This window comes from Pongo pygmaeus, chromosome X, assembly GCF_028885625.2.
Source record: "Pongo pygmaeus isolate AG05252 chromosome X, NHGRI_mPonPyg2-v2.0_pri, whole genome shotgun sequence".
Classification (NCBI taxonomy): Eukaryota; Metazoa; Chordata; class Mammalia; order Primates; family Hominidae; genus Pongo; species Pongo pygmaeus.
Window position 1 is genome coordinate 149,456,185 of NC_072396.2, and position 10,005 is coordinate 149,466,189.

General features: G+C 38.7%; 1 pseudogene; it reads left to right on the top strand.

Annotated features, from left to right (window-relative positions):
* The first annotated feature begins 556 nt into the window (after window positions 1–556).
* On the top strand, window positions 557–1,442 carry LOC129024700 (heterogeneous nuclear ribonucleoproteins C1/C2-like; annotated as a pseudogene).
* The last annotated feature ends 8,563 nt before the right edge of the window (window positions 1,443–10,005 follow it).

Below are 10,005 nucleotides of genomic sequence, written 5' to 3' on the forward strand. Positions count from 1 at the left end.
CAAATTTCTGTAGCATAGATATAATAAACATGGCTTAGTTTAGAAAAAAAAATACTGCTTTTCTAGAATTACAATAATATACTCTACTATTAAAATTCGAAGAAACTTAGTTTTTCCATTGGCATAAAATTGTTTCCCCATTGGGAATATTTCATATGTAGTGATAATTAATTATGGTAGATGTCTTGATTAGTGAATAGAGCATGAGCTTCAAAACCAGGATGATTTGACTTTAAGTTCCAGCTTTGCTTTTCTAGCTGTGTGACTTTGGGCAAATTATTTAACATATCTAGGCTTCAGTACCTTCTTCAAAATAGAGGTGATATTCAACTATGAGATAATATTCACATCATGTGCATTTCGTAAATTGTAATCATAAATAATAATTAAGTTTTGGCCATTTTGTGATGCAACAAAGACTGAGAGGTTGTGGCTGCACTGCCAACCGCGAGCCGTAGTAGCCTTCTCCACATAGAACCTGGGAGTAGGAGACTCAGAATCAAATCTCTTCTCCTTCCCCCATCCTAGTTTTGGCTTTGGGAGAAACCTTACAAACACAATGGCTAGCAATGTTACCAACAAGAGAGATCCTCATTCCATAAATTCCTGTGTGTTTATTGAGAATCTCAGAACTCTTGAGGTCAAGAAGTCTGAAGTGGAGGCAATCTTTTTGTAGTATGACAAAATTGTGGGTTGCTCTGTTCATAAGGGCTTTGCCTTTGTTCAGTATGTTAATGAGAGACACCCGGGCTGCTGTGGCAGGGGAGAATGGCAGGCTTTAATATTAATCTGGCTGCAGAGCCAAAAGCAAAGTGAGGAAAAGCGGGTGTAAAATAAACTGCAGCAGAGATGTATGGCTCCTCTTTTGACATGGACTATGACTTTCAACGGGATTATGATGATAGGATGTACAGTTACCTAGCACGTGTTCCTCCTCCTCTTCCCATTGCTCGGGCTGTTTGTCCTCAAAAGGCCAGAGTGCATTAGAAAACACCTCACAAAGGGGCAAAAGTGGCTTTAATTCTGTGTGGACAAGGGGATCTCCCAAGTCTGGAAAGTTGAACAGAGGTGACGTTTAGGCTGTGAAGAAGGAATTGACCCAGATAAAACAAAATGTGTATTGTCTATTGAAAAACATGAAAAAAAAATTGAAAAGGAACAGAGCAAACCAGCAGTAGAGATGAAGAATGATAAGTCAGAAGAGGAGCAGAGCAGCAGATCATTGAAGCAAGATAAGACTAATGTGAAGATGGAGTCTCAGGGGGATGCAGATGACTCTGTTGAGGGGGACCTGTTGGATGATGATGATAATGAAGATGGGGGATGACCAGCTAGAGTTAATCAAGGATGATGAACAAGAGGCTGAGGAAGAAGATGACGGAGAAGATGACAAAGACAACGCCAATGGCCAGGATGACTCTGAAGCATATTGTGGGGTTTAGAAATATTATCCAGTTATTTCTTTACCTAGGTGCTTGTAAGATCAGCTCTTTCACCGGATTCTCTCCCCTAGTACCTTCAGAGCATGCCCACTGTTCTCAACATCCTTGCCCTTCCCACTAATTAATATTGCCCTGTGCCTAGTCCCATTTCACTTCCTTTGATGCTCTTTGTAGTTTTGTAGTCTTACCTTGTAATTTATGCTTTTAATTTTTAATCCTATTTTTAAATTTTAAAAATAGGATTTTAAATTTTAATCCTATTTATGACTTAACAATAAAAAGAATGTATGGTTATCATCAACTGTCTCCAAAATAATCTCTGTTATGCATTGAGTACCGTTCTTTTCATTCATACATAAATTCAGTAGTTGCTTCCCTAACTGCAGAGTCAATCTCCTTTATTTGAGTAGCACCGGAAACCATCCTTGAGTTAAAAGTATATATGTTATATTCTCACATAAGTTTGCTGTGTGAGGCAGTTCAACACAAATGTAACAATGTGTTTTTGTGAATGAGAGTTGGCATGTCAAATGTAATTTTTTAGAAAAGTAATCAGCATTACTGTTTTAAGATTTGTTCTCTAAAGTTGATACTGTGGGATATTTTTGTGAACAGCCCGATATTTGGGACCTTTTTTCCTCAAAATAAACAGGTCCTTATTAAATCAGGAATTTGGAGAAAAAATTAATATCATAATCATATACTCATTCAGAGTCCAGAACTCTTTATCCATGTGCCTTGGTGGAATACATGATCTCAATCAATCCAAATCAGATCACTGCTGGAACCAGTAGTCAACTATTCAGCAAAATGTCGGGATGGTGTGGTAGAGATAGATTTTAAACCATAAGTAGAACCCATAAGATTTAATGATTGACTTGAGATGAGTGTGGAAAAATAAATAGTCCAGAACCATACCTAAGTATGGTTTAAGTTATTCAGTAAATGGGGGTACCATTGATAAGAAAATGAATTCTCAAGAAGAAGCAGGTTTGGGGAGACAGAGAGAGAGAGAAAGAGAGAGAGAGAGACTTTTGAAATTGAAATTTTTAGTTTTCACTTTGGGGTATCCTTGGGACATTCAAAAACTGACAGCTAGATGGCAGCTTACTAAATGGCCGGGAAGTCAATGGAGACGTTTGAGATAGCTCTAGAAAAATAGACATTACTAGTATAGTTGAAATAACTGGAACTACTAGTGTGAGTGAGATGAATCTAGAATTGTAATTTTAAGATTGCAGTTTTATTCAGAAAATTAAAGGGTGTAAAGGGTAGGAAGAGAAACAAGAAAAGAAAATATATCCAGACCTGTTTATCCAACTGTTCACTAAATAGCCACACGTACTTTTTATCTTTATAATGCATTACTGATAGCATTCTGAAAGAATCAGTGTATATGCTATTACTTCTACCTAATATGCCCTTTCTACTTTCCCAGCTACTCCCTATTGTTATCTTTTAGCTAACTCCTTTTCATTTTCTAGGATTCCATTTAATATCGACTAACCCAAAAACCTAACCTGTAAACTCCATTTAATTTCAACTAACCTGGAATGCTCTATGTACATTTGTATCACAGTAGTTGTTATGGACTGAATTATGTCTCCTTCCTTCAAATTTGTATGTTGAAGTCTTAATCCCTAGTCCCTCAGAATGTGACTGTATTTGGATATAGAAATTTAAAGAAACAATTGACATTAGATGAAGTCACTACGGTGGGCCCTAATCCAGTATGACTTGTATTCTTATGAGGAGTCTGTGACTCATAGACACACACAGAGGAAAGACCATGTGGAGACAAAGGAAGAAGATAAGCTGGCCATCAACAAGCCAAGAAAAGAAGTCTCAGGAGAAACCAAACCTGCTGACACCTTGATCTTGGATTTCTAGCTTCCAGAACTGTGAGAAAATAAATTTCAGTTTAATCTACTCAGTCCGTGATACTCTTGTAATGGCAGCTCTAGTAAACTAATACAGCACTTTAACACATATACTGAAAGAACTGAAATCAGAACTTTGAAGAGATAGCTGAACTCCCATATTCATTATAGCCTTACTCACAATAGACAAGGTATGGAAACAAGCGAAGTTTCCGTTGACAGATGAAGATTTTAAAGTGTGGTATATACATACAATGGGATACTATTCAGCCTTGAAAAAGAAAGAAATTCCATCATATGCAATAACATATATGAACCTAAAGGACATTATGTTAAGTGAAATAATCTGATCACAGAAGGACAAATACTGCATGATTCCACTTACAGAATGTGTCTAAAATAGTCAAAATCATGGAAACAGAGAATACAATTGTGGTTTCCAGGGGTGGGAGGTGGTATAGGGGAAATGGAAAGTTGTTTTTCCATTGGTAGAAAGATTCTATTATGCCAGATGAATAAATTCTAGAGATCTGCTGTACAATGTAGCACCTATAGTTAACAAAATAGTACTGTGCACTTCAAAATTTAAGAGGATAGATTTTGTGTTAAGTGTTAGTACTGCCAAAACAAACAAAAAGTAACAGAAAGGGACACAAAGGAAATTTGGCAGGTGTTAGAGATGTCCATTATTTTGATTTTGATGATAGTATTAAAGGTATTTGCATGTACACAAACTCCTCAAATTGTACTCATTGAATATGTGCAGTTATTTGTATATCAATTAGACTTCAACAAAGCTGGTAAAAAATAGGAGTTGACTAACAAAACCAAATAGCACAAAAATGTCAAAATAGAAATTTTAAAATGTATATTTTATAGAGGCAATTGGGACATGTTCAAATATGACTGGGCAAAGAGTAGAGCCAGGCAACATGAGGCAGAGAAAAAAAATGCTTTTGTAATAAATCTATAAGACAACCTGACACAAAATTGATGCCCATAGGCTTATGAGTGTTGTGGTGTACTTAGAGGTTCTTCTTGTGGATAATAGGCAAACTGTTGTAGCTCTATGCTATAGCAGATCTTTGGATTTACAAGGTATATATTTTTGTATCAATGATATAATTTTACCTTTGCACCAGGCACGGTGGCTCACACCTGTAATCCCAGCACTTTGGAAGGCTGAGGTGGGTGGATTGCTCAAGGCCAGGAGTTCAAGACCAGCCTGACAACATGGCAAAACCACATCTCTTCTAAAAATACAAAAATTAACCAGACATGGTGGTGCATGCCTGTAATCCCAGATACTCAGGAGGCTGAGTCAGGAGAATCACTTGAACCTGGGAGGTGGGGGTTGCAGTGAGTTGAGATCGTGCCATTGCACTCCAGCCTGGGAGACAGGGCGAGACTCCATCTCAAAAAAAAAAAAAAAAAAGATAGTAATAATGATAAAAAACTTAGGTCTGAAATTTCGTGTATATTGGTCATAACATGAAATATGTCTCCCACTATTACTGTGTGGGAGTTTAAATCTCTTTGAAAGTCTCTCAGAACTTGCTTTATGAATCTTGTGTTCCATAAATATATATGCACCCAACACGTATCCATAAAGCAAGGTCTGTAAGAACTTGCTTTAAGAATACGTGTTGGGTGCATATATATTTAGGATGGTTAGGTCTTCTTCTCGAATTAAACTTTTACTACTAAGTAATGACACTCTTTGTCTTTTTTAGCTTTTTTTTTGGTTTAGCATCTGTTTTGTCTAAAATTAGGACTGCAACCCCTACTTTTTTTCTGTTTTCGTTTGCTTGGTAGATTTTTCTCAAACCCAAATCAGCTTCTTTCAATAACACATTCTGCAAGGAGAGCTAGTATTCTGGTTACCATTCCCTGGCTATCAGAATCTTAACTGAAAAGAAAGGCAGGGTCTATTTACTCCAGGAAATTATATGTTACTAATTGAAGGAATTCTGAAATATAGATTATTAAATTATTTATTTTAAATGACTCTACTAAAATTCTGCAAAGAGAAGGTCCAGTTTACTATACATACTTATATCCAATGCACAACAGTCTAAGATACATACCATTTAAAAATTTTATTTGCCAGTGGGAGAATAAAGGTAAATAAGATATCATCTCTGTACTCCAGAGCAATGGACACCAGTGGATAATATAAATACATCAGGCAAATATGTCTTATATTGTAATTCATTTAGTCAACAAATATTTACAGAGCACACCAAAGTTAAACTTGAGTGACACTGCTACTACACTACCTCTAGAGAATACAGGCAGCTTACCCGTCACCCTTACTGATACCGCATGAAGCAGCATCCCATGAGGCCAGGTGACAGCCACCACTGGTTTTGTTTTTGAATTTGCTAATACTTTGATTCACTAGCATACATACATATCACACTGGGACTAACAGTTTCAATATTGGCTCAGTTGAGAATGTAGTTCAAACAACAGTACTTGCATACTTTCATTCCTACCTTTCGGACATCCAGTGGAACAACTGCTATACAAAGAAATGCCCCCTTCAACTTTGGTGGGTAATACACAGGTACTTAGTGCCGTCATTGCCAATTCAAGGCCCAACACTATTTGCTTTAATAGAAAACACTCCAACTTTGCTTTTGCCTCTGGGCTCTCAGTACCTCAACAACTACAGGTTGTGTAACTTGTAGTTGTGTAGTGTGGAGTTTAATTAAAGTTAACAGGAACAGCTGGAGCAGTTTCCACTACTTCTACAATAACATTAATCACCTTTTCCATCAAAGGTGCCAAACTGGGAACACTCGTATAGACACTTTTTTGGTGAACTGATTAGAAATCAGTCTCATTACAAAGAAATTTCCTTACCTAACTGGCCAGGATAGTTGAATACTAGAGGCCAGAGAGTCCTAGGTGAAGGCCAGAGTAGGGATTGAGGTAGTTAAGCAAGGAAATAAAATGTTTAAAGCTCCATGTTTGAGCTTATATGCAAGTAACAGAAAGATGAAATCAGTGATGTGACATCTTTCACTGACAAACTCAGTAGTAAGAACAGGAAGAGAAGAGGAAGAGGAAGGTGGGAAGGAAGTTATGCTTACTGAGGTCCCACAATCTGCCAACTATTTAGTTAAACACATTGAACCTTATGACAGGTCCATTAAGGAGAAAAACAAAACTCATAGAAATTAAGTAACTTACCCAAGGTCACATTAGAAACATCTTGCTATAGACGGAATTGTTGAAGCCCTAATCCCTAATGTGATAGTATTTGGAGATGGGGCCTTTGGGAGATAAGTAGGTTTAGGTGAGGTCATAAGGGTAGGGCCCCCATGGTAGGATCAGTGCTCCTGTAAGAAGAGGAAGAGTCTTTTTCTCTCTTTCTTTCTTTCTTTCTCTCTCTCTCTCTCTCTCTCTCTCTCTGCTGTCCACAAACCAAAAGAAAAAGGTACATCCAACCCTAAGCCAGGAAGAGAGTCCATACTACAGCCCCACTGTCCCGGCACCCTGATTTAGGACTTCCAGCCTCCAGAACTGTGAGAAAAAACAAAACAAACAAAAAAACACATTTCTGTTGTTTAAGCCACTAAGTCCATGCTATTTTGTAATGGCAGCCCAAGCAGACTACCACTGTAGTACAAGTAAAGCTACACTTTAGAGCTGAAAATGTCAAAGTCATGATTATCTCATTTCAAAGTTTGCTTTCTTTCTACTTAAATTTTCCAGTTACATTTATAGGACCTGGTTGATTCACAAGGAATCTAAAAGAATGCTGAAGCCAGAGTTAATCCTATCAGTGGCTGTAGTCTTCATAAAGAACTATTATAAGACTGTCAATTCTTCGCCAAAATTTGTTAGACTCTGCTTCTTTCTTAATCTTTAAGCATCCTAATTTTTTCTTAGGTCCTAAAAATTCTCATCATAACAAAGATATCAATATTGACATCTAACAGTATACCCTGTACACCCAGGACTTTTTCCTCCTTAAATTCACTTATCTTGCTAAATTATGAATGCAAACCCTTCCACCAAACTGCTTTATTTTTAAAATCCTAAGGATATGGATGTCTAGACACAGATAATAAATGTCTCCTCATTGTAGAAGAAGCAGAATAGCATTATTATTGCAGGAAAAGATTGACTAGGAGAGTGTATTAGCCTGTCTTCACGCTGCTCATAAAGACATAACTGAGACTGGGAAGAAAAAGAGGTTTAATTGAACTTACAGTTCCACATGGCTAAGGAGGCCTCAAAATAATGGCGGGAGGCAAAAGGCAGTTCTTATATGGTGGCAGCAAGAGAAAATGAGGAAAATACAAAAGCAGAAACCCCTGATAAACCCATCAGATCTTGTGAGACGTATTCACCACCACAAGAAAAATATGGGGGGGACCCGCCCGCATGATTCAAATTATCTTCCGCTGGGTCCCTCCCACAACATGTGGGGCTTATGGGAGCACAGTTCAAGATGCGATTTGGGTGGGGGCACAGAGCCAAACCACATCAGAACACTAGGATTCACCAAAAAAGAGAAAGGAAACACTAAAAGTAATCAAGGAGAGGGTTCAGGCAGCTTGCCTTGCCAGGAACTGACTGAGACCCAAAAGAGTCTCTCCTGGACATGGAATAACAGTAAAAGAGAAACTCCCATGGCTCAGATTATATGATATTGGCTACAGGAGAAATCTTGGACCCACCACAGCCTTGGGCCTGACATACAGAGCTGTGTAACGATTGCACAGAGACACTGCTTCAGAAAGGGAACCCACATGAAATCCCACAGGCATTCATGCTTACAGAAGCCTCAGCCAGAGGCTTTTGAGAGCCCAGACACCAATACTGAAGGAATACCGACACGGCTACTGCTGCTGTTCTGCTCCAAAAGGGAGAGGGCAGACAGGGCACTCTCGCACACCACTAGGGGAATGGATCCCTGCTACCCTTCTGTGGGCTGCTGTTGAGAATGAGACTGTACTCTCCACGGCTTCTTGTCTATGTGGCTTGCCTGGGAGAAATCTTGCCCTCTGTGGTCTTAGAATCAAGGAACAATTCTGAGAGTATACACTGGGCTGTGCCCCCACCTGCAGTCTGAGTTTGGGCTGACATAGCTGCAGCCCCTGCCCAGCCAAGGAGGGTAAGGGAAACCAGTCCCTTGTATGAAAATCTAGAAAAAATATCCACTACTGTGTAATGGGTTGCTGTGAGGCTGGAGTGGTTCACACTCCCCACAGCTTCTTGTCCATGTTTCTCACTGGAGAGGGGTCCTTCCCTCTCTGGTCATAAGCCCAACAGCTGGTACCATTTTGAACATTTAAGGAGGGTTGCATACCACCCTTGATCTGAGTTTGAGGTAACATGGCTGCAGCACCACCAAGCCAGGGGAGGGACAGGAGAGACCAAACTCTTCTAGCACAGTTAGGACAATACCCGCTGCACTGCTGTGAGTGGCTGTGGGACTGGGAACTAGCTGATCCAACCCATTGTAGCTACCAGGAACAGCAACACTGACTGCTTGCATCCCAGTGGGATGCTCCACCACTGCCACTGCCATCACCCACACCACACCAGCTGCACAAGGTCCTGAGAACACACCCACACACCTGGTGCATTGCTCCCAATACTTGCTTCTAAGGAAGATACTTGGAGGCCCAAGAATAAGCCCTCCAGAGCCCACTAATACTGGAGACAGTGTAAGCTGCTCTGAGGCATAAAAACAGGCACACTCATCCCAGTTCTGCCCCCACTGGGACCTGAAGACTGACTCACTTGGTATCCAAGTCCCGAGAAAAACTTTACCACGACGTCAACTAATAACTGTACCCTAAGCCACAGAAGAAGTCACAGATACCACAGACTCTATGTACTGCCAAATAAGTCATACAAAGATCATACTATGGCAGGCATTCAAATTCAAAGCCCAAGTATCTTACTCAATCAACAACATACGTACATCTTCAGGAAAATTTCTTACCTACAAAAGCAATTTCAAAAAAAAAAAAAAAGGAACATATGATTGTTACGCCAGAGGTGCAGATATCAATGGAAGGATAAATAAAACATACAAAGTAAGGCAAGATGACACTACCAAAAGACCACAACAATTGTTCAGCTACAGGTCCCAATCAAAATTCTTCAAAATGCCAGATAAAGAATTTAAAATATTAATTTTAAATAAGCTAAATTAGATGCAAAATAAGTCAGAGAACCTATACAAAGTAATCAGAAAATCAATTTAGGATATGAAATAGAAATTTACCAAGGAGACAGATATCTTAACAAAAAGCAGAAAATCTGGAAATCAAAAAAAATATTGAAGGAAACACAAATTACCCTTGAAAGCTTCAATAATAGACTATATCAAGAAGAAGAAAGTATCTTAGAACTTGAAGATAAGACTTTTAAAATAATCTAGTCAGAGAAAAGTTAAAAAAAAAAAATAAGTGAACAAAGCCTTTGAGGCATCTGGGACTAAATATAGCAACTGAACTTATTGGTATTCCTGAGGGGAAAGAGAACAAAAAGTTTAGGAAACCTATTTAAAGAAAGAATTGGTGAAATATTACTCAATCTAGCAAGAGAGCCACATATCCAGACACAGGGGTCCCAGATATCCCCAGTACAAATACATCAGAAAAAAAGACTTCACCATGACAAATTATATTCAGAATGTCTAAGGTCAAAGTGAA